Raw genomic sequence first — 15,354 nt, 5'->3', positions numbered from 1 at the left:
CGAAGGATGTCACCGTCACCATTTAAAAAAAGAAAAGAAAAAACACCAACCAGTTTAAGGTCAGGTGTGAAGCATGGAATGCCTGTGACCAACAAAGCTGTCACACATTATGCTGCTCCTCAATTACCTCACAGCACATCTGAACATTACGGTATCACTAGAGGAATCCTCCTGTGAATTGACCTAATTTTGTCCATTTTTGGCACTTTTTAACTCGCTGTATCTGTGCCAATTTTTATCAGATAAGTTTATACTTTCATATATCCCACCAGGTAGATTCTGTATGCTAAGTTTACTCTCGTGCACCTATAATTTGAATGACAATTTGAACAGTAGCATTTTGTTGTGGAGATATCTCTGCATGCATTCACTTCTGCCGCTGCACATTTTGAAACCAGCATATTTTTCCCCACTCTTTTTAAAACCAATGACAGGAATTTCCCCAGGTTATGTAAATGACACAGGTAATTTGATGTTCTCTACCCAGAGTGAGTTAATATGAAATAATTTCACAAGATGGCATGATTCAGGCGTAGAAAGCAGAAGATAATGGTAATTTATCTGCTTCTTGAATTCAGGACACACTACTTATTCCCAGCGAGAATTACGCTTTGCTTCTTCCTTGTTTCGTTAGTTCATCTAGAGGTCCCTGGTGGAATTTTTAACAGAGATGGTATTAGTAATGCTCATGGCATCATCCATGTGTAAGGAATCTGTTGTTATGGAATCAGATAGTAAAATCGCACAATACATTTCTTCTCCTTCCAGGAAGCAGAAGATGACGATTTCTTGTGCCATTCATTTCATTGACATTGTCAGCTCCTTCAAATATTTTGATGACACACATCAACTTAAGGCACTTGCTGAAATTTCCTGTGTTAAAGGAATAGCAAAATGCACACTGAAGGCACATCCTAATCTATCATATGTGTGGGCAATTCCCATAGTTCAGAGCTTTCCAAACTGTGTGTTGCAACATGTTAGTGTGTTGGCTGCAGTGTGTAGGTGTGTCATGCTCCCCACTCTCCTCCTGGGACTAGAAAGTGGATAGTTTAACCTCTGGTTTGCTAGTAAAACTGAATTACTGTGTCACGAAATGATGCATGTCTAAAAAATGTGTCGCCAACATGAAATGTTCAGAAAGCTCTGCCACAGTTCATGCCTCGGCAATGTCCACATAGCTGACAGGAAGACCTGTGGCACCAGCAGGTGGTGTAAATTGTATATAGCTAGCTTCTCACCCTGGGACAAGTGGAACAACTCCCCTAATTTAGGCTGTGTGCCTCAGCCACCCCTATCAGGTAAACAATAAGTCATCATCTTGTCAACAGCTCCTTGCTGTTGTACACACTGCATATTTCTTAACAGTTAAAATTATTCAGAGAGAATTTCATCACACCCACTCAAAATTATACAGCTAGGTTGAAACTGAAAAACTGAAAACAGTACCCAAGCATTCACTCAGAAACATGTAATGATGATGGCCCACAGCTTGACAGCCATGGAAGACACCCTACAGGCAGGAACACAACCAGTGTCTCATCAATGTCTCACCATGGCCTCAACCTCAACCCCAGAAGGGCTGACTTGTAAAATACAATGGCTGATGATCCCCAAAGCCACTGAGAGAGCAAGGAGATCTAACAGAGTCACCCACCCATATCTCCACGACTTTCTTTCTCAGCTCTGGCAGGGAGGTTGTTGCATGGTGGGGTGGGTGGGACTTCAACAGGATCTCAATGACCCAACTCTATGTGCAGATCTTTAACCCAAGCCTACTGGCTTCCTGAAGAAAGATGAAATGGTGGAAACAGCAGAGGTTCTGTCAGTGTCTTGGTTCATTCACCAAAGGGGAGATCTCTGATAGGCCCTAGTTTGGTGTTCTCACCACAGAAGAGAAGCAGGCTAAACAGCCCCTTTGCCCATTCCACATGCACAGGTGGAAGAAGCTGTGCTGCCTACTAAGGGGAGAGATTTTGGAATCTGGATGTGCTAGGTCAAACAGGAAGCTTCTATGAACCAGGCTGACCCTTGTGGAGGCTCCCTGCCCAGTTCAGGACCCTGAAAGACCACACAGAAGGCCTGTATGGTGCGGGAAGTACTTAAGTACAGGAAACTCCACACTTCAAATGTTTGCCTTCCAAATGATGGAAGGTGATGGGAACAGGGACAGCAGAGTTAGCATGCTCATCCCCACTGTCTCTTGCATTTTAAATCAACACAGAAGTAGAATGTCTGCTCCTTCTTCCCTCTTCATTGTCCTTTTCATATTTATGAGAGAATGGTGTTCATCAGTGCAAAATAGTTGTTCAGTAAAAGGTAAAGGTAAAGGACCTCTGACAGTTAAGTCCAGTCGCGAACAACTCTGGGGTTGCGGCACTTATCTTGCTTTACTGGCCGAGGGAGCAGACGTTTGTCCACAGACAGTTTTTCTGGGTCATGTGGCCAGCATGACTAAGCTGCTTCTGGAGAAACCAGTGCAGCGCACGGAAACGTTTACCTTTCTGCTGGAGCAGTACCTATTTATCAACTTGCACTTTGACATGCTTTCGAACTGCTAGGTTGGCAGGAGCTGGGACCGAACAATGGGAGCTCACCCCATCATGGGGATTCGAACCACCGACCTTCTGATCGGCAAGCCCTAGGCTCTGTGGTTTAGACCTCAGTGCCACCCGCGTCCCCTAAGTTGTTCAGTAGAAATCAATAAATAGCAACATGGATGGAAAAGAACAGAAGGCGGAAATGATGGTGAATCACATGGGTAAACACACAGAGGCTGTAATCTGTACTCTCAGCCCCCATGGTAAACCTAGTATTACCATGAGACGGGCTTCTCTAGGTTGCCAAAGTATTTGTGGAAGGGGTGTAACAAAGGTCCCAAGGTGTTGCAGGAAGCTCCAGGTGGCAGTCCGCTTGTCCATGCAATTACAGCCACCACATGGGATATTTTTAAACAAATGACTGTGTTGCAACCAATATCCTGTGTTGTCAGCAATAACTTGTATCCACCTTGATTTTATAGCACCAGTGTATTATCAGTGTAAATATCTCCACTTTTGTTGCTGGGGGGAAAAAAAAGATTGGTATACCCTCTAGTTATAGGCATCCACTTCTCCTTTTGAGATATGAACATGGTCATTTGCTTCCTGCGTCAATGGAATGATTTGCTTCCTGAGTCAACAAGTGATATGTTCTGGGCTTTTATTACCACAGTAGGGAAGGATTATGTACCCAGAGCAGCTGTTGGGCAACAACATGATCACTATGGATTGTTTGTAACTGCTTACTAAAGAAAGATGCAGTAGCAGAGGCCACTCATCTTCTCTCTCTCGTCTGCAAGTTTCTAGGGATAATTATGCTTTTAGAAGAGTGTAAAATGTAGAACACAAGTGCATAAAACAGTTGGATCGTGTGTGCTTGAAATTTGTTCTGGTCTGAATTAAAACTTAACTACATTTGTCTATTTAAAAAGAACTTCAAGAATGTGTGTGAGCGACAGGCAGACAGAGGCTACAGAGTTAAATTCCCCATGTTAAAAAGTTGCAATATCTGGCCATGTTCCTGACCGTACATAAATCTGTTTGTTGGAAATAAGCATTCCTCCAACGTCTCAACAACTATAAATCTGGCTGATGTGTTTTAAAGGATGTGTCACTTTATTAGTTAGATGGCTTGCTAATTTCTCCAAACTGCTCCAAAGACTTTACGCCATCAGCACCAGGCCTCTTACAGTTCCCTGAGCAATTCTGAGGAATGGGGTGAAGAAGCCATCCAAGGCCATCTGCATAAAACCAGACGCAAAAGAAAAACTCTGTGCATCCTCAAGCACATTCCTCTCTTTTTTTAATAATTCACAGACTCTAGCCTTGGCAATGAAAACAAATCCCAATATTAAGCACAGGCTGAAATCACACCCTTGCAAAGTTGCCCTAAATTTGGAAATGTTTTGCTCTGGACACCTCACACTTACAAGAAACAACTTTATCCACCCAGCCCAGAAGTTTGTGTCTGGGAAACTGCCTCTCCTGGGCAGGGAAACGGTTCAGATGTCATTCCAGCTGGAAGCGCCGCCGCAAACTTTCCCGCTGTCTTGCTGGTTCCAAAGTGGCTGCCAGTAGTTCTCTCCACACTGACCCCTTCCTGAGCTTCTTTGATCTTCTGCTAGTTCTCGCTCAAAGCAGCAGCGCACCGAGAGGGGGAGCAAAGGAAAGAAAAACGAGTGAAGTCCCGTTAGGAACTGCTCCAGATTTATTATTTTTGGGGGGTGGGCAGACAGCAGTCTTGTGTCAAGTTAAAAGCGGCTGCAGCTCATGGCATAAGCTTTCGTGGACCATCATCAGATCAGTTGCACGAAGTGGTACCCCCCCCCAAGTAATACGGTACGTTGTGGGTGGTAGTAAGTTGCGAGCTTCGAGGGCAATGCAAAAAGGGACGTCTCTCTCCCCCTCCCCACCCCCAGCACAACATGTCGAAAATGCTGCAAGTTCCCCAGGCACCGTTTCTGCCGCGGTTTCCTGCGCCTACCGCCAAGAGTAGTTGGCCGATGATCCGCGCGATTTGAAAATAATAATAATCCGGTTTTCTTCCTGGCCCCTTTCAGTTGCGATTCCCAGTCACGCAAATGCCCCCGTGTTATCGCCCTCTCCCGATCATAAACACAGGATCTTGGATTATATAATTAGGATGGAAATTAAGAGTTCCTACTGGCGTTCGTTCATTATCTCTAGCCCCGCGGCTCTCACCATCGCCACGCAAATGAGCGCGGCATCAAAGCGGGTCTTCCCACCACTCCGCCCTTCCAGGCACGCTTCGGAGCGGGCGGGTGAGAGGTCTGCGCCTCCTTGCGGGTGTTGCTGGGACTCCACCTCCCATCAACCGCAGCCAGCATGGGATGATGGAAGTTGGAGTTCCAGCAACAGCTGAAGGGCCGCAGCGATTGATCGCAGAGCCAGCAGCTGCCCCGGATTAATTCGCAGGAAGAGGTTCTTCCTTCCAAAAATCCCCGCCGAGCTTTCTTTGCGCGTCGCTGCTAGTGGGGAAGACGCGCGTGGATACTGGCAGCGCCTCACCGCGCGGCTGCCTGGGCTCCTTTGGGACAAAGAGCGGGATATAAATTTAAGAAATAATTAGCACACGCACCCCTCTCTCTGTGTGTGTGTGTGAGAGAGAGAGAGAGAGAGAGAGAGAGAGAGAGAGAGAGAGAGAGAGAGAGAAGGAGAAGAACCTATTTATATGCCCCAAATATAGAGGCTGGTTGGAGTGGGCGCTCTTCTCCTTTCAGCCCCAAGCGCGGGAACGGGTGGAATTGAAAGGCGCAGCGGGAGACGTTTCACGCCTTTCTTCATCGTCACCCCAGGAAGCAAGGCGCCGATGGTTTGTGCCCTCGGCGACTCGCCTTACGACTCCGGCTCGGGAGAGTTCATATCTAGGGAGGAGGGGTGTGTGTGAAGAGGGAACCAGGTCACGCGACCTCTTGAATCAACGGAGAGCTGAAAACTTTTCGAGCTTGCCTGTCTCCTCCTCTCTTCCCTCAGAGAGAGAGAGAGAGAGACACGCCTCCCATTGGCTGCCGCCGAGGAGGGGCCCTCTGTCCCCGCCCCCCAGAAGAGAAACTCCCACCAAGGGCACCTCTGCTTTTCCCACGGATGAGCCGGGGGCTGCAACATCTGGCTGGCGGTGCAGGTGAGCGCGAGTCCGCGCGCCACGGCGGGACTTTGGCTGGAGCCCGAAATAAATGCCCCCCTCCGCTGCAGCCCGCCCCCCTCCCCGGCCCCCTCTGCCCCCGCCTCCCACTCCCGCGCCCCCTTCATGGCTTTGTCTGCCTGAGCCCCTGTGAGGAGGAGGCAGCGGCGCACGGGGAGCATGGAGAGACGCGCTCGCGGTCTGGCTCGCGCGGAGGCTCCGCTGGTGTGAAGGCGCCCGAGAGGCGGAGGAGCCCGCCGGGAAGAGCACGGCAGCCGCCGGACCCTCGGAGACCCCGCGCACTTGCTGCAGGTAATTCGCGGCAGCGGCGGACGGGGAGGGACCTGAAACCCTTTCGGCGTCTTTCTTTCCTTAAAGGAGATGCCCCACCGTCTTCGTAGGAGGGCGAAGGGGATTCGCAGCGATCCTTAGGATTCCCAGTTGACGGAAGGAGCAACTCTTTGTTCTTCGCCTTGTTCCTCGCCCGCCTCCCATATGTATATTTCAGCATGCACTTGTCGGAGCTGGGGGGGGGGTCTGTTGCAATAGATTTCAATTGGAGAGGGGGCAGAGTGATAAAACGGGGGAGGCAGCGTTCCCTAAAATGGGGTACCCTTGCCCCAAAAAGGGCCACGGCACGTGAAGAGTCTCCCCGCTGCTCTGTGCAGCTGCTACACCCTCTTTTGTTTGGCTCTGAAATTCTTCAGCAACAATTCCTTACCAGCTTCAAGGCGCAAGAAATGGACGGGGAAAACGCTGGCATTCGTCCAAGGGTAGTTTCTTGTCTATTTTTAAAGGAACTTGGCATTTTCTATTTAAATTTTTGTGCTGGTTTACACACACAACACACAATCACACTTGCTTTGCTGAATATTTACAGGGATGAGAGGGACAGATGGAAACTATCAAGGGGAGTGTACTTTTCCCATGACAGAAATGAGAAGAAACACATGCCGTTCTTCTCTTAAATCAGGTTAGGGTTTCAGTCTGGATTGTTAATTGACCAGACAGATGGTTGTAAGAAGCATGTCATGCTCAGATGACCTGTTAATGAAGAATTTAAATAGCCCATGTTTAAAATTAACAAGGTCTTGGTCACATTACATAGAATTCAGGCCATCTGCTCCTTTACAGTAGTACATAAAAAGTGTAGAGATTTTCCTAGTTTAAATTTTTCAGGAATGGAAGAACTGTTAGTTTGTGTCCATTTAAACTGCAGTAGATAAACTACACTTGAAAAGTGGGATCCCAAGTAAAACTGAAAATGAAAGCTCAGACAACAAATTCTGGCTAAATTGAAGTTCTCAGAAGTTGGGCATGAGAGGGTTGTGCATTTGGTACATTTTCTTCAATGGACCTTTTTCTGTAGTATCAGCTTTCCTTTTGACTCCCACTACCAAATATAGCATTCAATAAGTGTGCTTTTATCATATAAGTTGCAATCTTGCACACAGTGTGTCTGCTTAAAGCTCATTGACGTCACAGTTAATTGGCCGCAGATTGTGTTCAGGATTGCAACCAGGTATTTAGATATGGAATTATCCTGCTCAGTAAAACTACACCTCAAAAAAAAAATTCCATATTTTGGGACTTGGTTCTGTAACTTGGTGTTGTCTGATATCATACAAGAAAAGCATACGCCGAATTTCTATTTGCGTATAATGGACCTCATGAGAGAAACATTTCTCCCTTTTGAGTTTTTGAAAAGGGTCTACTAAGAAGAAGCTATATTCTTAGTAGATTGAAGTATGAATAGTTGAATGATTTGGCAATAGTGCTTCATCTTGTTTCTAAACGGGAACACTTTAGTGTCTACATCATGTTGCCAGTAACATTTCTTTTCTAGCAAAATACTTGTTAGAGTATAATTAAGAGGCAATTTCAGTAATTTAGTGCATGGATAACAATTAGTCTTTTGTCCTGAGCAGAAAGCAGTGTTCATGCAGAGAAAAGCTCAAGTGCAGATATATAGCAATTTGGAGAAGAAATCATATGTAATTTGTATTGTGTTGGCATAGGAACATATTTTACTTGTTGCTCTTTCATTGACATCAGTGTGATTCAGATGGAAGTGCACTGCAAGAAGAGCGAAAAAACAAAACCGACCTGAAGTCACAGTCCATGTTCACCCTTCACAATAGAGGTGCTGGCTTATCATGGCTTATCAGCAAACTTTTTCTGCAGGGGGCCAGTCCACTGTCCCTCAGACCTTGAGGGGGATGGACTATATTTTTTGGGGGGAAATCCCCTCCACCGACACTCCCCTCCCTTCTCCACAGCACCGGACGAGCTCCGGTGGCTGCTTACCTGTGCCTTGTGAGTGGCAGGGGCTGGCGGCGGCAGCGGCGGAGGGACAATGAGCAGCGTGAAAGGGCTGGCTCCGGAGAGGGGCTGCTTAAAATGGCGCACAGCCAACTGTGGCTCAACAAAGCCCAGCCCCCTTTGTCCTCTAGGCAGGGCGGGGTGAAGCCAGGAGGAGAGAGGGAGGAGGTACCGCAGTGGTGTGTGTGAGGTGGTGGTGGTGGTGGGAGAATGGCGCAGCCCAAACAATCAGAATCCCCACGCTGATCCACACAGAGATTCCCGGACCATCCGCTGGCCGGATCCAGAAGGCAATTGGGCCAGATCTGGCCCCCAGGCCTTAGTTTGCTGACCCGTGTTTTATTTGGTATGTGCAGCTTGCCCATTCGCTTCCGCCTCTCTGGCTCCTAGTTTGTTTCCCCCTAACAAGCCAGGATCACTAGCCAGCCTTAAAACATGGTTTGTAGTTGGCTTACAAACAGTGGGTTGTTACCATTGCTTGATTTGTTTCTTCCCAGAAGTGGAGTAGGGGCCATCAGGTAGTCTGCATCAGTATGCTGCTCATTCAAAACAGACCTTGGCAAGCCAGCAACCCTGGCATATGGTGACATGCAAATGTGGCCACTCCTTCCTTCACATGTGGAAAGTTTGGGTCAAATTAAGACTGCCTGTCCTCATATGCAGATCTTGGACTTATTGAGTGGCCCTGAAATGAGCATGCAGCTTCAGGTCTTGAGGGAACGTGAATATGCATAATGCTTCACACAAATAAAGCTTTTCATACCAGCAGTTCTTCTGTCAGCCCAGCTAATGGTCAGGGATGGTGGGAAGGCCACTGTTTCCCCATCCTTGATGTACACACTGACACCTTCCTCCTTAATACTTGCACATTTCCTCACACACTGCTGCTTAAATGCACTTTACCTTTGCCTCTTGTTTCTTTCTCTCTTATCCAAGCTCTCCTCATCGCTGCTAATGGAGAAGAGAGATCTGAAAGAAAGCCTTCATCAAGGACATACAAGGCTTCACAAATGTTTTCAGATGTATCTGGAAAACATTGCACCCTGTATTGTGTGAATAGTGTCTCAGTGTGCATTAATGGGAGGAAAGTGTGCCATTATGAATACCCCTCCTTTTTTTTTGGCAGGATGGAGATTGAATTCCATGTCAGGGAAACATAGGAAGGAAGATTCCTTATACTGAATCATACCACTGATTAATCTAGTTTAGTATTGCCTGCACTGACTGGCAGGAGGTCTAGGATTTCAGACACAAGTCTTTTGTAGTTCCACCTGCAGTTGCTGGGAACTGAACATGGAAAACTTCTCTTTGCAGTACATACATTCTACCAGCTAGCTATGCTCCTCACAATGACCGTGTGGGCAGTGGCGTAGCGTGGGTTGTCAGCACCCGGGGCAAGGCAAGTAATTTGCACCAACCCGTGGATTTGCGCCCCCTAACCCTACCCCCAGATGTTGCACCCGGTGCGGCCAGCCCCCCCTGCACCCCCCACGCTACGCCACTGAGTGTGGGAAGCAGTACTATATCCTGGCTGCTTTTTCCTAGTGGCTGAAAAATATGCCTAATTTGGCCGTGGCGCCTCATTCTACTTTCTTACCGAATATTCTTAGCACAGACATACACAAGCCTAGTGCAGGAACCTTTGTTGTGATAACCTGAAAAGTCTGGCTGCATTCAGGTAGCAACCTTCTTACAGCACTGATTATGACTGCATTCACACGGCCCTTTATTCTGTTTTTCTGACATTTCTCTAACTGTTCATTTCTGCATTGCATTTGAGCCTTCACAGGACATAAAAGCCACTTCCACAAATATAGGAGATTATAGTGCAAGCTATTTCCATGTTAGTTGCTTCTAGAAAAAAACCCATCTGCAAATAACACAGAAATGAGCACTAAACTTGTGCTATATACCACTAAATTTGTGGAAGTGGCCTTTATATAATGCAGAAATTGTTAGGAAAATGTTGGGGAAACTAGAATAAACTGCCATGTGAATGCTGACTATGTGACTTAGTGAATGGCACCCTATTTGGGTGGAAAAATTCAGGGAACTGATCAGGACATCCTTTGTTTAGACCAGTTGACACAAACTGGCCTCCAGGTGTTGGACTGCATCTCCCATCATGATCCTTTGAAGGAGGGGGGAATCTAGCACTCAGATAAAGAAAGATGTTTTGACTAAGTTTATAAGTGGGCATTCCTCTGATGTTGGCACCATTGTCATGGTTTATAGCACTGGCACAACAGTATGGTTTATAATGTGTCTTTGGTGACGATGTGTCTTTGGATGTGTCTTTGGATGTCCTTTGTCCTTAATGCAAGAGGGAAAATCATATAATCCAGATGATGATGATGATGCCATCAGTTGTGGAAGAGTCATTAACAACCCCTTGCTATGTGCATGCACTTGAAACATACATTAGATGTATGCAAAGGAATAGGGCAGGTGAAACATTAGTAGCACCCTTTAATTATGCTCGGTTTTATAACAGAATTAATTTAGCAAAGATAACATTACATGATTTGAAGTGTGATAATTTTTCAATATGGTCCAGAACCTTCCCAATTAAAGTTCATGGCATCTTTAAAGAAAGTACTGTAATTAAAAATGATATGTGTAGGAAAATAGCAAGTACCCCATAGATAAATTAAATCTGGCATAAATTGATGAGTTTGTAGAGAGGACTGCTGACCCTTGATGCTTGGTGAAGAATCTCAGTGTAAAAAAGTTGTACTTGAGTATATTCAATTTAAAGCCACTGTCTTGGCTGATGACAGCAGGGTTGAATGTGAGATGAAACCCTTTGTAAAGTGGCATGGGATTAATTTCTCACTGTTACCAATGCCAAACATATGTGTCACTGGACCCCATCACAAGCAGCAGCCCTTTCCTAACACATTCATACTGGCACAAAACCCCTTCGTTGTTAGCATAATCTGTACTAACCAACTTTTTTACTGGCTGTGCTCCTGTGTCTTTGTCAACTTGTTGACCTGCAAAAATGAAAAGCTAAGTCTGCTTCATTTCTGCTTGTCGAATGGCTGCTAAAACACAAAGCAGGTTAAGCAGAAAAGGTAGCAATTCTACTCTTAATTTATGTCCTTGAGGATATCAGGTTGGTTGGATGGCTGTGCTAAAATATGTGCTTTGTAGCAATAACTCCAATCCTAAGCATTTATATGATAGGACAAGAAGTCTAGGAGCAAGTCAATACGAATAATTTGAATAGGGATTAAGGGTGGCACATTTGATGTTGCCAGGCCCAGCCCTATAGGCAGAGTGAGTGGGCACCTTAAATGGCAGGTGAGTGCAGAGCAGCAATGAGCAGGTGGAAAACAGAGTTGTATGTCTACACTTCCTAAGATAGCCTGCTGCTTTCAGGTGTCGTAGATGACACTGTCCTGTTACCTGTACATAGAATAATAGAATCATGGAATTGTAACATTGGAAGCGACCCCAAGGGCCATCTAGTCCAACCTCCTGCAATGCATTGAAGTAAGAATCAACGGTCAGTCCAGTTGATCTCTGTACATGGAAAGGGTGAATTTTGTCCTTTGGCTCAGACAGCAAAATGTATTGGGTCAGCTCTGAATGTAGCTGCCACACAGCATCCACTTGCAGCCTGATTCAAACCAATTATGCCCATTTGTGTGTCCACATCAGCATGCTTTATGTAATTTAAATTGCTTCCTGTTGTGGCTGTCTCTACAAAGGCTGTCCTGCGTGTCTACTGATTTGCCAAAGATCAGATGATTTCTTTGTGCAGGATCTTCCAAGTGGGGTAAAGCAAATATTCGTTATTTTCTCATTTACTGGCGTGCAGTCATTTTATGTTGCAGCCATGCTTATGGTGAGCTAAGCTAAAGAAGGATTTCCCTTTCTCACTCACTCAGCACTTCACTTTATAAAAGCAGCAATTATTGGCAACTATGTGAATGCAATGAATGTCACTCTTTAGGGGGCGGCTTAACTTTTCTTGTGTTTGATCTGATTGGAAAGACATGTAGGAAGCGCACAGAACTTTATACATTTTGATGAGTAACAAACTGGGGAATGGAGTTTGTTGGTTTTCTGCAGCCAGGGATCCTGCAAGGAAAACACACTTACGGATTTCTTCAGAGAAGTAAATATTTCAGGCCCCAGAGCAAATGGTATAGCCAGAATGTTACTTGGCCACATGATGAACAACTGAAAAGCAATCTCAGCCACTCATGCACAAGTGAAATAAAACCTTATAACATAGTATCCTTTTTCTTTTTCCCTAACATCTCCAAAATCCTACACACTGATCTTCTTCAGGGCTTCACTATAAGAACCGTTCAAGATTTCAGTGAGACTCATGATCGTACAAAGGCTTTGGGAACCAGATGACTCATCCAGTACTCTCTAAATCAGTTATATTTTGTTGGTGGAGATTTAAAATGGGATCTCCCAGCTCTCAGTCAAGCTATCCTCAATACCTACCATGCTGGTCCTTGTATTAACACTCTTCTGCCCCTATACTGTTTATTCAATTTCTATCGGAAGTAAAATCAACAACTAATATATATATCTGTCAATCCCAGGATGCGGTCTAAGGGCACCTTGCTTTAGCTATGGGGGTTTCCATTGCTACCACTTTCTTGGCCCTGTTGCTATCTTGATGGCAGGGCATCCTTAATCAATTGGTTTTGTTTTCCAGTTACACTCATGTTTTTGAGGTACAGTGCTTTAGCTGCCTCCCTGCTTTAGCTTCCTCCCTCCCTTCCTTCCACAGTTCCCTAATTTGAACAGGGGTGTATGTCAAGCATGTGGCAGACCACAATACACAGTTAGTGGGATGTGCTTGACTTTCTGGGTCACAAGTTCCAGGCCTTCACTGCAGTACTTGGAAAGATCATTTAAAAAGGGAACTAGTTCATCCTGTCCAAAAGTAGACTAGTAATAGTGAAAGTTCTTACTTTAGGAAAATGAGCTCTGGTTCCAGCAGCGGAGCATATGCCGGCGCCAAGGGGGTGGGGCATGGAGTGTGCCCTCCCATGCGCCACATTTCAGGGTAGGAGAGGGGCAGGGAAGCTGCTGCTCACTCTCTTCCTGCTCTCCACAGCTGGGTCAGACATGACCTGGCAACAGAGCTGCTGTGTCCAGGTGTGTCTCAACATGGCTGAGGAGGGCTGCTCTCTGCCACTGGGTCAGAAGAGCTGCCGCTGCCGGGCATGAGGTGTGCCATCCACTTGCCTGCCATTTTGTCATCCCCCTCAGTCATGACACCCGGGGCGGCTTGCACCCACCGCACCCCCCTTCCTACGCCTCTGTCTGGTTCATCCTAATGAAATAAGCTATATATTTGCAAGAACTTATAGAGAATAACTCCAGAGTTATTCCTTTCAGATAAAACAGCTGTGGTTATATTTAAAAAACACAACCAGAAGAATCTACTGGGATGTAATGTCATCAAAAGGACCATTGTAGTTTTATATATTATATAAGTTTCAATAGTTTTAACAGCTAATCTCATTTGAGTTTTACATTCATGTTTTGCAACTCTAATACACTAGAGAATAAAGAGGTGGTGTTCTCCCATTTTTGTAATGAGAGAACCCACTATATTACATGTAGGGCTAGAGTCACTCATGAGAGTGATTTGTCAGTTGTGTTTATTTAACTTCAATTTAATGATACATAGTAGGTGTGCAGTATTCAGTGATTTGTTTGCATGGTATGAATATTGTAGATATTACCTGTTACCATGTGACAGATAGTGCTGATGAGAAGTCAGTGATCATGATGTATTGGCAGCAATGCTGTGGGCAAATGCAATTGTGTGACCTAGAAGTAAATTTAGGTTTCTAGGCAGGAGATTGAAAGCCAGGCGCTTCATGGTAGCTTTCTCTGAAATGCTACCCATTCGACCACCAGAGTTAGCTTTGCAGGTAGGTCTGAAGAGTCTCAATGCATGGGTGAGAAGGTGGTGCCAGAATTTGGATTTATTAGACACCTTTTGTGACAAGGTAGACCTGTACAAAAGAGTCAGGTTCCACTTGAACCGTAATAGAACCAGACTGTTTGCACTTAAAATGAACAAGGTAGCACAACAGCTTTTTAACTGAGCACTGGGGGATAGCCAACAGAAGACGAAGAACATTGGGTTTAGGGTGAATCAACCCTAAGGGATGCGAATGTGTTGAACTAGGCAATGAAAGTGCAGGAGTAAATCATTTATTTTCTTTTGCTTTACTATGTATTTTGAGTTTTAAAGGAGAGCACAGATGCAATGGGCATATCTGAAACATGATAGAGAGAACCAGTGGGTCATAGTTATTTCTGAACATAAACTCTTTGGAGAGGACAGGGAAGGGCATTCTAAGGGTGTTGTTCTGTACATCAAATAGGACATAGAATCCAGCAAGCTAGAAAGCCCAGGCAGTTCAGACTCTCAACAATATCAACATTGGCGGTGGTGCTATTCCCTAAGAGCAATTTAGTACTGGGGATATACTGTTAACTGCCTGACTAGGCCTGGGCGATGTATAGATACATTGCCCAGGACTGATTTGAGTGCCAGAGCATGATGGCGCCTTCACCTAGCAGTATATCGTGGGTGAACCTGCTGCCACTCCTGCTGAGTGTGATAGAACACAAGATGTACAGACCTGAGATAATAGTCTAATCTGTAGCACTGTCAAGCAAAAACTCTTTGTGAGTATTCTTCATATACTTTCCTAAACAATGTTCCATTATATTGGCCTTGATTAGTACTATTAAGTATTATTGAAATGGCTGACTTTGCATTTTAGTCTGGAAAGCCACCCTTACCCACTAGGTCATAACTTGGAATTATTGTGTGGTGCAAACTTATTGATATCATTTCAAGCACAAGTTGCTCTGACCTTAATTCCATATCAATAGGAAATCAGATCATGTTACTGTTGTTTTGATCCATCAGACTTATCATAACATATGACATGGAGGCTCAGAACACGTTGTTGTTTATGAGACAACATCAAGACTGTTACATTCTTTCTCCGGACAGTTTGTACTATTCAGCTAATTGGTGCATGTTGTTGTCTCCGTAATGGGCTATAGAGAGAGAGAGAGCATATTACAGTGTTGATGTATTCTGAATTTAAATAAATCTTAAACCCAATCTTTTAAGCCCAATGTGGGGCTTAAAATCCCAAGGGGTACCCTTAAGATTCATTCTGGGTTTAAAGCAGGGATGCGAAACCTATAGCCCTTCAGATGTTGTTGGACTCCAGTTCCCAGCAGCCCCAGCAGGCAGTGTCAAGAGTCAGAAATGATGGAAGTTGTGCACCAGTAACTTTCTTTTGGTGTCAGGTGAGGAGTAATGGTTAGCTTGGTGTATGG

At 45.2% G+C, this 15,354-nt stretch overlaps 2 protein-coding genes across 4 annotated transcripts in view; one reads left to right on the top strand and one right to left on the bottom strand.

Moving 5' to 3' along the window:
- SAMD3 (sterile alpha motif domain containing 3) overlaps positions 1 to 6,674 on the bottom strand; it is a 41,586-nt gene extending 34,912 nt beyond the window's left edge. For all 3 annotated transcript variants that reach the window (XM_081907182.1, XM_081907185.1, XM_081907184.1), the window contains exon 1: positions 6,404 to 6,674. The gene's annotated coding sequence lies outside the window, so the exon portion shown is untranslated. The remainder of the gene's footprint in view (positions 1 to 6,403) is intronic.
- TMEM200A (transmembrane protein 200A) overlaps positions 5,778 to 15,354 on the top strand; it is a 41,363-nt gene continuing 31,786 nt past the window's right edge. The window contains exon 1 of the mRNA XM_081907195.1: positions 5,778 to 5,994. The gene's annotated coding sequence lies outside the window, so the exon portion shown is untranslated. The remainder of the gene's footprint in view (positions 5,995 to 15,354) is intronic.

Source organism: Podarcis melisellensis (assembly GCF_964234715.1).
Source record: "Podarcis melisellensis genome assembly, chromosome: 3".
In the NCBI taxonomy this organism is placed as follows: domain Eukaryota; kingdom Metazoa; phylum Chordata; class Lepidosauria; order Squamata; family Lacertidae; genus Podarcis; species Podarcis melisellensis.
This window is presented reverse-complemented; position numbering and strand designations above follow the sequence as displayed.